The following is a 12,798-nucleotide window of genomic DNA, read 5'->3' on the forward strand; positions in this document are numbered from 1 at the left end:
GATGTTCAACCATAGGGAAATGGTTAAATTATGATATAGCTTTATGATAGACAATGATGCTCACTAAAAATTATGTTTTCTAAGAATTTTAATGACCGGGAATATAAAAGAATGTTGAGAGAAAGTGGGAGTGAGAACTATACAAACGCACTTTGTTCTAAGGAATAGAATGTTCTACAGGTATCTACAATCTAGTTCATTACGCATTTATCAAATGTTCACTATGTGCTGAGCCTGGGAGTGGGAACTGAGTCATATACAAGAGAGTCTAGGTCTCCTCCTTCAAGTTGCTCACATCCTCACTAAGGCAGACTGGAAGGCAGAGCCGGAAGGCGCCTCCAAGCGCTTTCCAACCCTCCCTCTCCCACTACAAAGAAGAAACTGAGACCCCCAAGAGATCACGAGTACAAGGCCAAGAGCTAGAGCAGGTGGCACAGACTGCATGAAGTGCTGTAAGTGGGACCCAGTGGGGCGGGGGATGGGCTGTAAGTGGCGCCCTGAATGAACTGGAGGCGGTGGGGCAGGGGCAGCCGGGTGGCAGGAAAAGAGCGAAACCACCTGGGGACCTGGGTGCTCACTGCAGGACCGGAAGCGAGAACTCTGAGACCTAACCTCTGCACTCCTCAGTTTTCTCACTATGAAACGGGGGAAAGTTTAATCTCTCGGACGTTGTCGCGGACGTTGTGTGTTAAATGAGATAGTGTGTGTTGCAACACTGGTGTAACGGTGCCTACAAAGCAGACCTTCAAATGGTAGCTCTCCATCAAGCCCTTTGCATTTTCCCCCAAACACTATGCAAGACTGATCGGCTCTGTTGGCAGGTGCAAGGAGATAAGGGACCCAGCAAGAAGAGTCGGGAGCTACACCCAGGGGTTGAGTTGCCTCCACTCCCCACCCTCTCAGTAACCAGGGAAGGTGATACTATCCCCATTTCACACAAGGGAACTGAGGATCAGGGGCCCACAGCTCCACAAAGTAGTGGGGTCTTCTTCAGACTAAGTCAGAAACTAACAAATGCACACGTGAAGTGCTTAGCGTGGCTCATGAATGATAAGAAGGGGGTGGGGAAGGTGGGAGGAGGAGAGGAGGTGACCCCGTCTCTGCCCCAGCTCCCTCCCTCCCCTGGTTTTACCGCCTTCAAGACACAGGGTTTTGTTCATTCGGGCCACTGTGACATTGCCCCTCCCTCATCTCTGTATCACTCTGTGCTGTCCAGCCCACAGCTGTGGAAGTACTGACCCCTGTACCCTCAGCAGGATGTTCTGCCACCATCAAGGCACTTTTCATTTCAGGGTGACGTTGACACACAGATCTGCTAAAAATAAGTTCACGAAGCATAGAATGGTGTGTGCTCAGGCTAACAAGTGCCCCTCCTGACCCCTCCTCAAACAAGTAGGGAGAGCATCTTTGTGTTTTCAATTAATAAGCACTGGAAGGCAGCCAGCATTTCTCCTTTCTCATGTGGACATCTCTTTCTCCACAGCTGGCCTCAGTGCAATCCTATCTGCTGGTCACTGTGAAGAAAAAAACAGTTGGTTACTAGAGAGGAGAGAGCTGGGAGATGCATTTTTCAATTTATCAAGAGATGAGAGCACTGGCATCTCATTAAAAAAAAATAGACTACAAATTTTAAAGCAGTTTAGGTTCACAGCAAAATTGAGCAGAAAGTACAGACAGTTCCCATATCCTCTTGTCCCCACACACACATACCTTCCCCCACATCAACATCTCTCCCCAGAAGGGTACATTTGTTTCAACTGATGAAGCTACATTGACACATCACTACTATTCACAGTCCATAGTTTACACTGGGGTTTACTCCTGGTGTTGTGCATACTGTGGGTTTGGACAAATGTATAATAACACGTATCCATTGTTATGGTATCATACCGAGTATTTTCACTGCCCTAAAAATCCTCTGTGCTCTGCCTATTCGTCCCTCCCCACCTTCCACCCTAATCCCTGGTGACCACTGATCTTGTTACTGTCTCCATCATTTTGCCTTTTCCAGAATATAGGTGGAATCATACAGCCTGTAGCCTTTTTCAGATTGGCTGCTTTTGCTCAGTAATTTGCATTTAAGTTTCCTCCATGTCTTTTCACGGCTCGATAGCTCATTTCTTTTCCGTGCTGAATAATATTCTATTGTTTGGATGTACCACAGTTTATCCATTCATCTACTAAATAAAGGACATCGTGGTTACTTTCAAGTTTTAGCAATTACGAATAAAACTGCTATAAATATCCATGTGCAAGTTTTTATGTGGACATACATAAGTTTTCCAGGTACCTAATTTTTAAGAAAGTACAAGGCGGAGGGAGATAAAAGATTTTCCATATGTTGTGAATGAATTGGAGGTGATTCCATAACTTATGATACCTTTTCTTGAAATCTGGAGACCAGAATTACTTTTTACAACTGGCAATGAAAAGATGACATAGGGCTTCCTCCTCTAAAAGCCTTTCCTTGAACTTCCTTCCTGCCGTCTCCAGCTCCAGAAACCCCCAGGTCTTTCTCAACTGCATCACAGCTTCTGAAAGCCCTTATGAGCTCATGGGCATACAACACTCCACCTTCCACTCCAGACCGTGAGGCCTTGAGGACAGGGACTGTGTCCTTTTCTCTTTGTGTCCTCAGATACTAGCAATTGTTCAAAAAAAATATTTGATGGATACATACAGGAAGGAGGGAATTCTATCTTTCCTTTACTCTAAAAGCTGAATCCAAATTTCCATCTGTATCAATAGCTGAATCAGTCTGTTTTATTAACTCTGCTCCATTTTCAAAGGGCCTTTTAAAAATGCATCCATTTTTACTAGTGCCTTTTGAGGAAGAAGGTGGTGTTGTTCTTCTCACAGGGATGCAAAATTTGAGGTCCTCAAGCCAGGAATGGAACTTGGGTCTTGTGTCTCAAACCAATGCCCTCTCTTATCAGCTTGAGCCTAATCTTTCTGGAGCATCACTCTTTAGACAAAGGATGAAGTTGTTCTTGACGTCAGGGAGGCACAAACTTCAGCCAACAGCATTGTTACTCTACAACATGCCAGCCACTACCGTAGCTTAATTGCAGTTGAAAAGATGAAGAACTGGCCGGCATTGCTCCGCATGGCATTGTGAGGTGAAGAGGGAAGAGAAATTCAAAGCTTGCTGCCTTCCCCCAGCCCAGCCTGGTCCTTTCCCTTTCCCAGAGTTCAGCCAAGGGGTCAGGAGCTCAGAGTTGTACCTGAATCACCAGGTTTAATCCTCACAGTAGGTGAAGTACTGCTATTACCCCGTTTTACAGATAATGAATCCAAGGATCAAAGAAGTTGGATGATGTGCTCAAGATCATCCACCTTATAAACAACAAAAACAAGATTTTGCCCCAGATCTAACAAATTCCAAGACATGTATATTAATTAGTTTCCTGTAACTGCCATGACAAAGTACCACACGCTGGGTAGCTTAAAACAATAGAAATACATTTTCTCACAGTTCTGGAGGCTAGAAGTCCGAGGTGTCAACAGGGTGATCTCCCTCTGAAGGCTTTGGGGAGGAACCTTTCCATGCCTCTTTTAGTTTCTGGTGGTTGCCAGCAATTCTTGGTACTTGTAGATACATCACTCCAGTCTCTGCCTCAGTCTTTATGTGAACTTCTCCCCTGTGTGTCTGCAGCACTGTGTCCAAATTTCTCTCTTCTTAAAAGGCTACCAGCCATAATGGATTCAGGGACAACCCTAATCCTATATGACTTTATCTTAAGTTGATTACATCTGTCAGGAACCTATCTCCAAATAAGGTCATATTCACGGGTTCCAGAGGTTAAGACTTGAACATAATTTTGAGGGGACACAATTCAACCGATAGCACCATGTTTTCCTTATTATATCAGCTGCTTCACATGAAAGGACAAAATGTCAAATGCTTCACTCTCAGGTACTGTCTGTTCTCAGGACTCCTTGAAGACTTCATATTATGATGGAAAGAAACAAGACTAGTCTTTGAACTGTGGGTTGTGATCCCAACTCTGCTATACACCGGAAGTGATTACTCTCATCTATTTTCCCTGGGCCTCAGTTTCCACATATGTAAAACAGGGAGGTTAGACTAGATAGGTAGTAAGGTCCCTTTGGAGCTTGATGTGATGGTTACAAAGCCTATAAAGACACAATCTTACATAGCACCTCTCTATGTCCAAGTTATAGCTATTTTAACTCAATTCAATAAGTATTTACTGAGCATCTCTATGTGTCCATCTCTAATTATACTGCATTTCTCACTACTAGATATGTTCCTTAGGGTAGTGATTATTTATTATGCCTCATGCCTACTGTGGGCTCAGGAAATGCTTGTTAAATAAACAGTATAAGAGAGTCGTAGAAAAGCAGAAAACAGAATTAGATTGTCAAGTCATATTGCTTACCAAGCGCTGCAAGGGTTTATGCCTGGTTTTCCCAAAGGGTATGTAAGCTTCCAGCAGACGGAACCTTCCTTTGTTCTTTACAATGCCTGGGGAGGGCTACAGATGGCAGAGATGCACTACACGGTTTAATTCTCTGCCCCCTTATTCATTTTTACATAAACACATAAATTTGATCACATCATACTTAGCTTTTTTTTTTATTGTTGTTCCCTTTCATTTGGTTCCACTTTTACTCTTTTCTCTACCCTCTTTAGCACCCACCACCATCCCAAATCCTGCTGGAGGGTAACTGATATTAACAACTTGGTATGTTTCTTTTCATATTTTTCTCCATACAGCACATGTAGACTCATATATTGGCACGTATACGTGTATATAAGTACACATGGACATAAGCGCTAAGGTTGTTTGTCACTGTTTTATATGCTAAGACTGACTGCATTTTAGATGCTTTAAGAGCTAAAGTATCTTGCTTTTCTCTCTCAATAATACCTGATGGAAATCCATCGAAGTCTACTGGTGTAACTCTAATTTACACTTTTAAATGGATGCACACTATTTCACGGTGTGGTTGTACTGAAATTTATTCAGCCATTTGATGGCAGATGGGCAGTATATGATTTATTGATCACTTGTTTTGGAGGAAGAGAGTGGCTGAGAATTCTCTGATCTTACAGCCAAATTATGCTGTCCTCATCTATCATCTTCCTCCCCCTGCCCCCAGGTATCCACACAAGTCTGCTGGTACTTGGAGTTCTGACTTTTCCCATCGAATTTGAATCCACACGGTTCTCAATATGTCATCTTAATGGGATCTGAGGCTTTTAAAAATGGAATCCAGACTTTCTGGTCTGTTTCCAAAGAAGATGACTTTTTACTTAATGGCACCAACCCCACTAATCCTGTCTGAAATCTAATCAACAGATCAGACAAGAGAAGAAAATGCTGTTTTTTATGTGAAATGGATCAAGCGTTCTATAGTAAGATGTGCCTCCTCTTAATCAGGAGCTCTGAAATGAGGGAGGGGCAATTTCCAGGGGTCCTAATAGGCTGGGGGCAGGTGAAGGAGGTGGTCCTTACGAAGAGAGGCAGCAGAGCCTGGCTTTGGACAGCCTTCCTAGCTGAAGTCTGAGGGTCCTTCCCAGAGCCTGGGGTCTTCAGCTGCATCCAGAAAGCAACGACTACGTTGCTGTTTGTTTAAAACTTCTTCTTTAAACTGTAAAACATAGCTGTGTACATAAAAGTGTATAAAACATAAATGTTCTGAGGAGTTTAATGAATTGCTAAAAGTGACCATTGTGCAAACACCCTTCAGGTCAAGAAATAGCATATTATCGGCAGTCCGGAATATTACCCCTTCCTCCCCTCTCCTAATTACCACCCCTGTCCTCCTCCCTACAAGCAGCAGTGTCCTCTCATGAGAATTACCTCTTTGCACCTTTAAAAATATATAGTGGCTTCTTTTGCTCAATATTATGGATTTTCGAAACTTTAGCCTTTTCTTATTGAGTTATAACACACATACGGCAAAATGCACAAATCTTAATGAATTTTTGCATATGAATATGGCTATGTAATCACTACCCAACTCAATATCAACATGTCATCCAATCAGTTGAAAGCTTAGAGCAGAGACTGAGGCTTCCAGAAAAAGACTTCGACATAGAAACCCTGCCTGAGCTTCCAGCCTCCTGCCCTGCTGAATTCAGACTCAAGACTGCAGCATCAGTTCTATGGATTTGGGACTTGCCAGCTCCCACAATCGTGTGAGCCAATTCCTGAAAATTAATCTCTCTCAATTTTATATATATATATATATATATATATATATATAATATATACACACATATATCCTATATATATTCTATTACATATGTATATCTATTCTAATATATATGCATTCTAATATATATATGCTCATATACATACATATATATGTATTCTAACATATATATATATTCTGTCTCTCTGGAGAACCCTAATATATTCACTTCATTTTTCAAGCCTTAATTGCTTATCCATAAAATAAGAGATGAAAAAATCAACCTTGCTAACTTGTTATAAGATTCAGATACAGTGCATATAAAATTCCTAACGCAGATATTTAATGGGTATTTAATAAATGGCTATTTACAAAACAAACAAACAACAACAAAAAAAAACCCACCTAATTTATGTTAAGTAAGTTGAGAAAATGATATGTACCTGGGATGAAGAAAAACTTAGTAGAACCAAAGGATAAAAATGAAAAAAATAGCTCCTTCTCTCAGCCCAGAGAAAACTAGTGTTCATGATTGTGTGTATTTCTTCTGGAAATTTCTATGCAAAAACAATACACAAACAGAAGCAAACTATACCAATAGTTCTGGGCCTTTTAGTTAAAAGCATGAAATGCATAAAAAACTGTCTCCACTTGGTCTAGATTCTGAGCAGTATCCTAACCAAGGATATATTCCCAACAACCTAAAGTTAATTAAAAATGAACTCAAGTATATAATTGCATTTTTTGAACCACATGAAAGCTTTGTCTTAGAAAATCCTGCTTTTCTCTCCCATCCACTTAGCTCATACACCTGAGCTTTCCTGCACGTCTTTCGTCAAAATCCCCTGAAAAACTCTCTCAGCATGTGTCCTGGTTCCTCTTCCCTTTCTCTTGGTGCTTTTCTCCTCTCACACAGGAAAAGCTCATAGCAACTTCTCTGGCAAGGCAGGGCTCCTCAGGGCTTTCACAAGAGGAAGGAACTGGGGGAGGGGAAAGGCTGGTAACAAGGTAACCACCACCAACGTGAAGATGATGTGCAATATCAGGACTGTGTATTATCTGTATCACCTAACTTAACTCTCATGCAGACCATGTTAGATGGGTGTTATTCACATTTTATGGATGAGGAAACCAAGTCTGTGTTCAGTCCCTAGTAATTTAAATAGCCAGCTTCTTCCAGAGGCCAGGGGCAAACCCTGGACATTAGAAAGATTCCTGCTCACGTGTTAATAGGTTTTGTCTAGTTATCCTCCTCTGTTGATTTTTTGTGGACCTTCCCAAAGAGGTATTTAATGTCTAATGAGGCCTCCTATTAACTCTCCCTATTTATAATCTAAAACTTCCCTTCCTTACACCATAACCTTCTTAGGACCATATTTAATTCCTCCCTGGAAATTCTTTGGGTACTTCTGGCTGGAACCTGAATGAGGGCATCTGATCTCCTCACATATTAGGCTGGGGATGGAATGGCATCATGAGAGTAAAAATCTTAATGATATCTTTCAATCTCTACCCTCTTTGAGCTTTAACATCTTAATTACGGTGAGGAAAAGGGAAAGTGGGGAGCAAGAGGCCTCTAAATGCCCTTATTTATCATAAACCATGCAATAACGAGGCCTATGGTGATTTTAAAATAGGTCAACAAATTCTTTGACGTTCCTCCCTCCAAAAGACGGGATCTAATCCTCCCCTTAAATATGGGTTGGACTTAGTGAATTGACTTCCAAGATTAGGACATAAAAATGATCCAGTATCTGCTTGGCTCTCTTTTGAGACCCTTGTCCTTGGAACCCAGCCACCATATTCTGAGGGAACCCAAGGCACAGGGAGAAGCTACATGTTGTTTTTCTGGACAACAGCCCAGCTAGGCCTTCGGCCTGCAGTAGCATCAACAGTCAGCCATGTGAGTGGTTGAGCCTTCACATCATTCCAGCCCCAGCCTTTGCTCCTTCAGCTAAGGCCCCAGAAATAGTGAAGCAGAGACAAGCCATCCTCACTGTGCTCTGTATGAATTTCTGAGCCACAGAAACTGTGAGAGATAATAAATCATTTTTGTCTTAAGCTACTAAGTATTGGGCTGATTTGTTACACGGCAAGGGATAACTTATACAAAGACATTCTCACCCTCGTCTCAGTTTTTAGGGTTATCTTACTTGCATTGTGAAATGCCAGAGGGCAAATGACTGGAGTACAATGTTCTCATTTACTGACTATCCTAGTATATGGACAGCAAATTGGAGACTCCTAACCAATGTTTAAGAGTCCTGGGCTGGAACCTGCTTGTCTACACCCCTGAGATCCAGAATACCAGGGATCTGTCCTCAAAGAGTGAAGCCACAACATCCTCAGCTCTGACTGAGGCCTGCCTGAACATCTCAGATCAGAGCTCCATTTTTCAGTCCTGAATCTTGCTGGCTCTTAAAGTTACTTCTCTTTCTTCCTCAGTTAACTGGCACTCACATTAGATGGTACCTCAAAGTAAAAATGAGAGCCAATACCCTGTGGCTTGCTGATTTTTGACTGCATGTCATTGCAGCAGGAACTCAGTGAGAGCATGCATGCACCCTCCAGCCTGTTCTTTGTGTCTCAGGCAGAAAGACCACTACAGTCATTTTGGGAGACTTTGATGCTCCCCAAGTCACTGCTGTAAGGTTATGAATTTAACTTCCATCCCAGTTGCTATCTACTCTGTCGAATGCTCGTTTCAAAGCAGCAAGAGTGACCCACCTGGAAATATCCTCCTGCCAACTCCTCTTCAGGTGGGGACTCGGAAATGCTCACACAGGTAGCAGCATCTTCCTGTTCTGGTGCCTGTTCTTCCTTGCGCTGTTTCTGTAGCATGTTCTAGCCCCTTCCCAAACCTTTTCTCTGCTCCCAGAAGAAAGTAGTCTGTTCAAGGTGCCTCCCAGATGTTTGCTGCCCAAGGCAGCGTCCAGTGGACCAGCAGGTTGCTGGCCCTGACCCAGCCTGAGCAGCTGATTCTGATTCCGCAGGGGAGTCTTAGAGACTTCCTCAATTCAGTGACTCACATAATCGTTCTCGACTTGGAACATCTGGTTCTGAGCCATGCTGTCTCCCAGAAATTGTAATTCCAGCCTCAGGCTCATATCTACAATGTCCCTTTGGCTTTCCATTGGTGTTCCAAGAAATTTGTTCATGCTGGGTCTTCTCTCTTTCCCCTTTCAGGTGGCCAGGATGAAAACACAATTTTGGCTCCCATCACGGGGTATGATTTTAATTTAAGATGCAGCTGGGCACCGCCCCTTAGCTCCAAAATCCTTAACCCCACTCCCCCAAGTTGCAACACTTGCAAAGCCACCCAGGTGGTACAGCTTTAGAGAGTGTAACAATTAATAAAATACACTGTATTGTTCTACTTCATTTAATTTAACGGTTGTATCATGTACATGGCTGTACCGTAATTTGTTTAACTAATCCCCTATCGAAGAACATTAAGGTAATTATTATTGTTATTAGACTAGCAGCTGAACCTTGGACACATACTCTTAAATGCTTTCTCTCTGAGGAAAATGAAGAAGCTGACCGTTTCTTATCAAACTAGCCCTGCTTTTAGAGCTTATCATACCCCAGCCTGAGGTTCACTGGCATCCTCAGAGGTTGTGACGGATGGAGCGGGCCACTCGGGTGCCAAGGTAGAAAAAGTTGACAACCAGCACAACCTTTGAGGAATGAATTTTCACATCAAGGAGAGTGAAGGGCAAATCTCTAAAACATCTACTGCTGAAAAAGTAACCAAACTTCCTTGTATTTGCTTCTGATTATACTCCTCAGAATCCTCCTTTACTCAGCCATGGAATGTCTTCCTGGATATGCTTGCGGCTGGTGTCACCTCCTTTTCAATGTTTGGAAAGGGCTGCTTGCTATAAACAAGAAAAGCCAAGAGACTGGATATCTGTAGAACCACAGCCCTCCTCAGTGAAGGTAGGATCCTCACCTGTAATGTGCCATGCTTTGTGTCTTGTGACAGTGCTTTGTAGCCAAAGGCAGCCACGTTTAGGCAGATAAGAGGGAAGCCAGGGGCCTATGAGAACTCTCTATTCAGGCCCAGGCTTGATGAGGAGACCACAGATAGATGGCAAAGAAGCAGGGTAGCTGTCAGCAATGACTGCTATGTGCTAGACACTCTTCTAAACACTATACATGTTCTGACTCCTTTAATCTCATCACAGCTCTGTGAGGTAGATGCTATTATCCCCATTCTATAGATGAAGAGACTGAAGCACAAAAATGTTACTGCTACACAACCAGCCCAAAGAAAGTACCTAGTAGCACTTAGATTTGAACCCAGGAATCTGATTCATGCTCCTAAGGTGACACTGGCTGTTTTTCAATATAATTGAAGCAGAAGCAGTGAGAAGCAGAGTAGATAGAGAAACAAAGAGTTCTGTGACCTTCAAGAGGACTAGACTTAGGAACTAAGGACACCTACCTCTGAAGGGAAAACAAGGTGACCAGGTCACCAGGACTGCTGACAGTCCCCCAAGGACAAGGAACCCTTGTTCCGTGCTCCAAGGTGTGGGTGGGGCATAGCTTTGATGGTTCCCCAAGCTCCCTCTCAAGGTCAAATTAGGCCTTAAGTAAGAGGAGCCAGTCTTTGTTTCCTAGAGCTTGAAAGAGCCTAACTAACTTGCTTTATTATGTTAATTGTGTAGATAATCATTATGAGCTGATGGGCACAGAGAAGGATAAAGGATTGGGGTAAAATAAACCAGGAGCTCCTGGGCCCAGCTGAAAAGCAGATCAAAAGACTAAGGAATTGCTGTGTTGGGACCTTTCAGTCAGACAGAGCTGCCTATGTAACTAAAGGAGTCTGCATCAACTCTACTGACAATTTAATCTCCATGGCATTTCATAGGTTCAATAGTTTTTCATGTCCCTTATTTATTTGTCACATCAACCCTATGAGGCCTGCCAGGTAGGTATTGCAATCTTCATTTTACAGATGAAGAAGCCGACACCCAGGGAAGTTAGGTTGGAATTGCAGAGCCAAAACTAAACTCCATTGTTTCCCAGCAGTGTGTGGGAGTGGGGGTCATATCAGCTCTCCTGAGACCAAAGGGCGCATCTCTGAAACTCCAAGTTTTGTGAGATCACTTTGGTAACTTGAAATCTGTCATGGTGGGAGAAATTGCACCACGGAAATTAGCAAACACCACAAATCAGGGCTCCCCATGCCACTGGTTAAACATTTACCAGCACATCACTGAGAATATCCTCATAATTTCTCATTGGTGCTAAAGATAATGTTTTGGCCCCCGTAAGATCGCAGTTGATGCGAAATAACCAACGTAGGAAATGGCTGTTTTCCCAAACGCTTCAAGTTTCCCCACTGTGGCAGCAGAAATCATAAGAACGAACATGTATTCTGTGCCTGCCAAGTGCCATGCTCTGTGCCATGTGCTTTATGCATTTTATAATTTATTCCCCATCACAACTATTTCTTATAGATGAGGACATTTGAGAAGTTAAGTAAATTGCTCAAGGTCACACAACGAGAAAGCGGTGACACAGATTCAGATCTAGGTTTGTCTAAACTTTTTCATCACGGTGCCACCATCTTAGCTACTATTATCATTTTGTAAGTAGAATAGGCTTTTCTTCTCAGTTCTGTGGCCCCCGTCTTTCTCCAACCTTGTAAACATGTAATGAAGTTACAGCTAAAATCAATCAAGACAACTGATTTTGAACACGCAATGAATATTTTAAGGGCCATCTCAAATCTCAATAAAACTCCAAAACTTATTAGACCATTTTAGCAATTTATAATCATGGCCTATAGAAAATGTCAGAATTAATATTCCGCTCTCTTATTATTTCGACCATTGGAGATATCTTACATGGTAATTGGCTCTTAGCAACCACAATCTAATTTAATTTATTTATGAATACCTTGTATTTATATTTCATGGATATTATTTTAATTATTAAATCACTACATCTTGGAAAAAATGTAATTTTGTTACAGAGCAAATGTTCTTCATCTGACATCTGTAATACCATTTTAAAAGTGTATGAGGATAGGCGAGTAGTTGAGATCTTGCTCCCCAGCAAATGTCATCAGTTTGAATCAAATAAACTCTTATAAAAATTCTGCTTTTTTAAAAAAAGTATATGAGGTTAAAAATATTGCCTAGGTTTCAAAGACATTTTGCTGGGAAATGTTTTGTCAGAAAATAAATACTATACATGCAGTACTATTTAGAGATCTAAAGTAATCCTCTTGTTTACAGCCATGCCACCCTGAACAAGCCCGATCCTGTCTGATCTTGAAAGCTAAGCAGAGTCGGGCCTGGTTAGTACTTGGATGGGAGACCACCTAGGAAGACCAGGTGCTATAGGCATAAAAAATAAAAAAATAAGGGATTGTAAGCTGACAAGGTCCTTGCAATCTGTGAGGTCAACCAAGAGTTGCCTTGCCTATAAAGAAAAGAAAAGGAAGGAAAGAAAGAAGAAAGAAAGAAAGGATTTGGGGTTGGTAGCAGGAATGTGGTTTCAAATCCCAGACCTGCTTTTTTCCAGCTGTACGATGATAGGTGAGTTACTGAACCCACTCTGAACATCAGTTTCCCATTTAAAAAAATGGGATCGACATATCTACCAAGCAATATCGTT

General features: G+C 42.1%; 1 pseudogene; it reads left to right on the plus strand.

Annotated features, from left to right (window-relative positions):
- Window positions 1-12,408: 12,408 nt before the first annotated feature.
- Window positions 12,409-12,527, plus strand: LOC120622381 (uncharacterized; annotated as a pseudogene).
- Window positions 12,528-12,798: the final 271 nt, after the last annotated feature.

The sequence above is a fragment of the Pteropus medius genome, unplaced genomic scaffold (assembly GCF_902729225.1).
Source record: "Pteropus medius unplaced genomic scaffold, Ma_sr-lr_union100, whole genome shotgun sequence".
Taxonomy (NCBI): Eukaryota; Metazoa; Chordata; class Mammalia; order Chiroptera; family Pteropodidae; genus Pteropus; species Pteropus medius.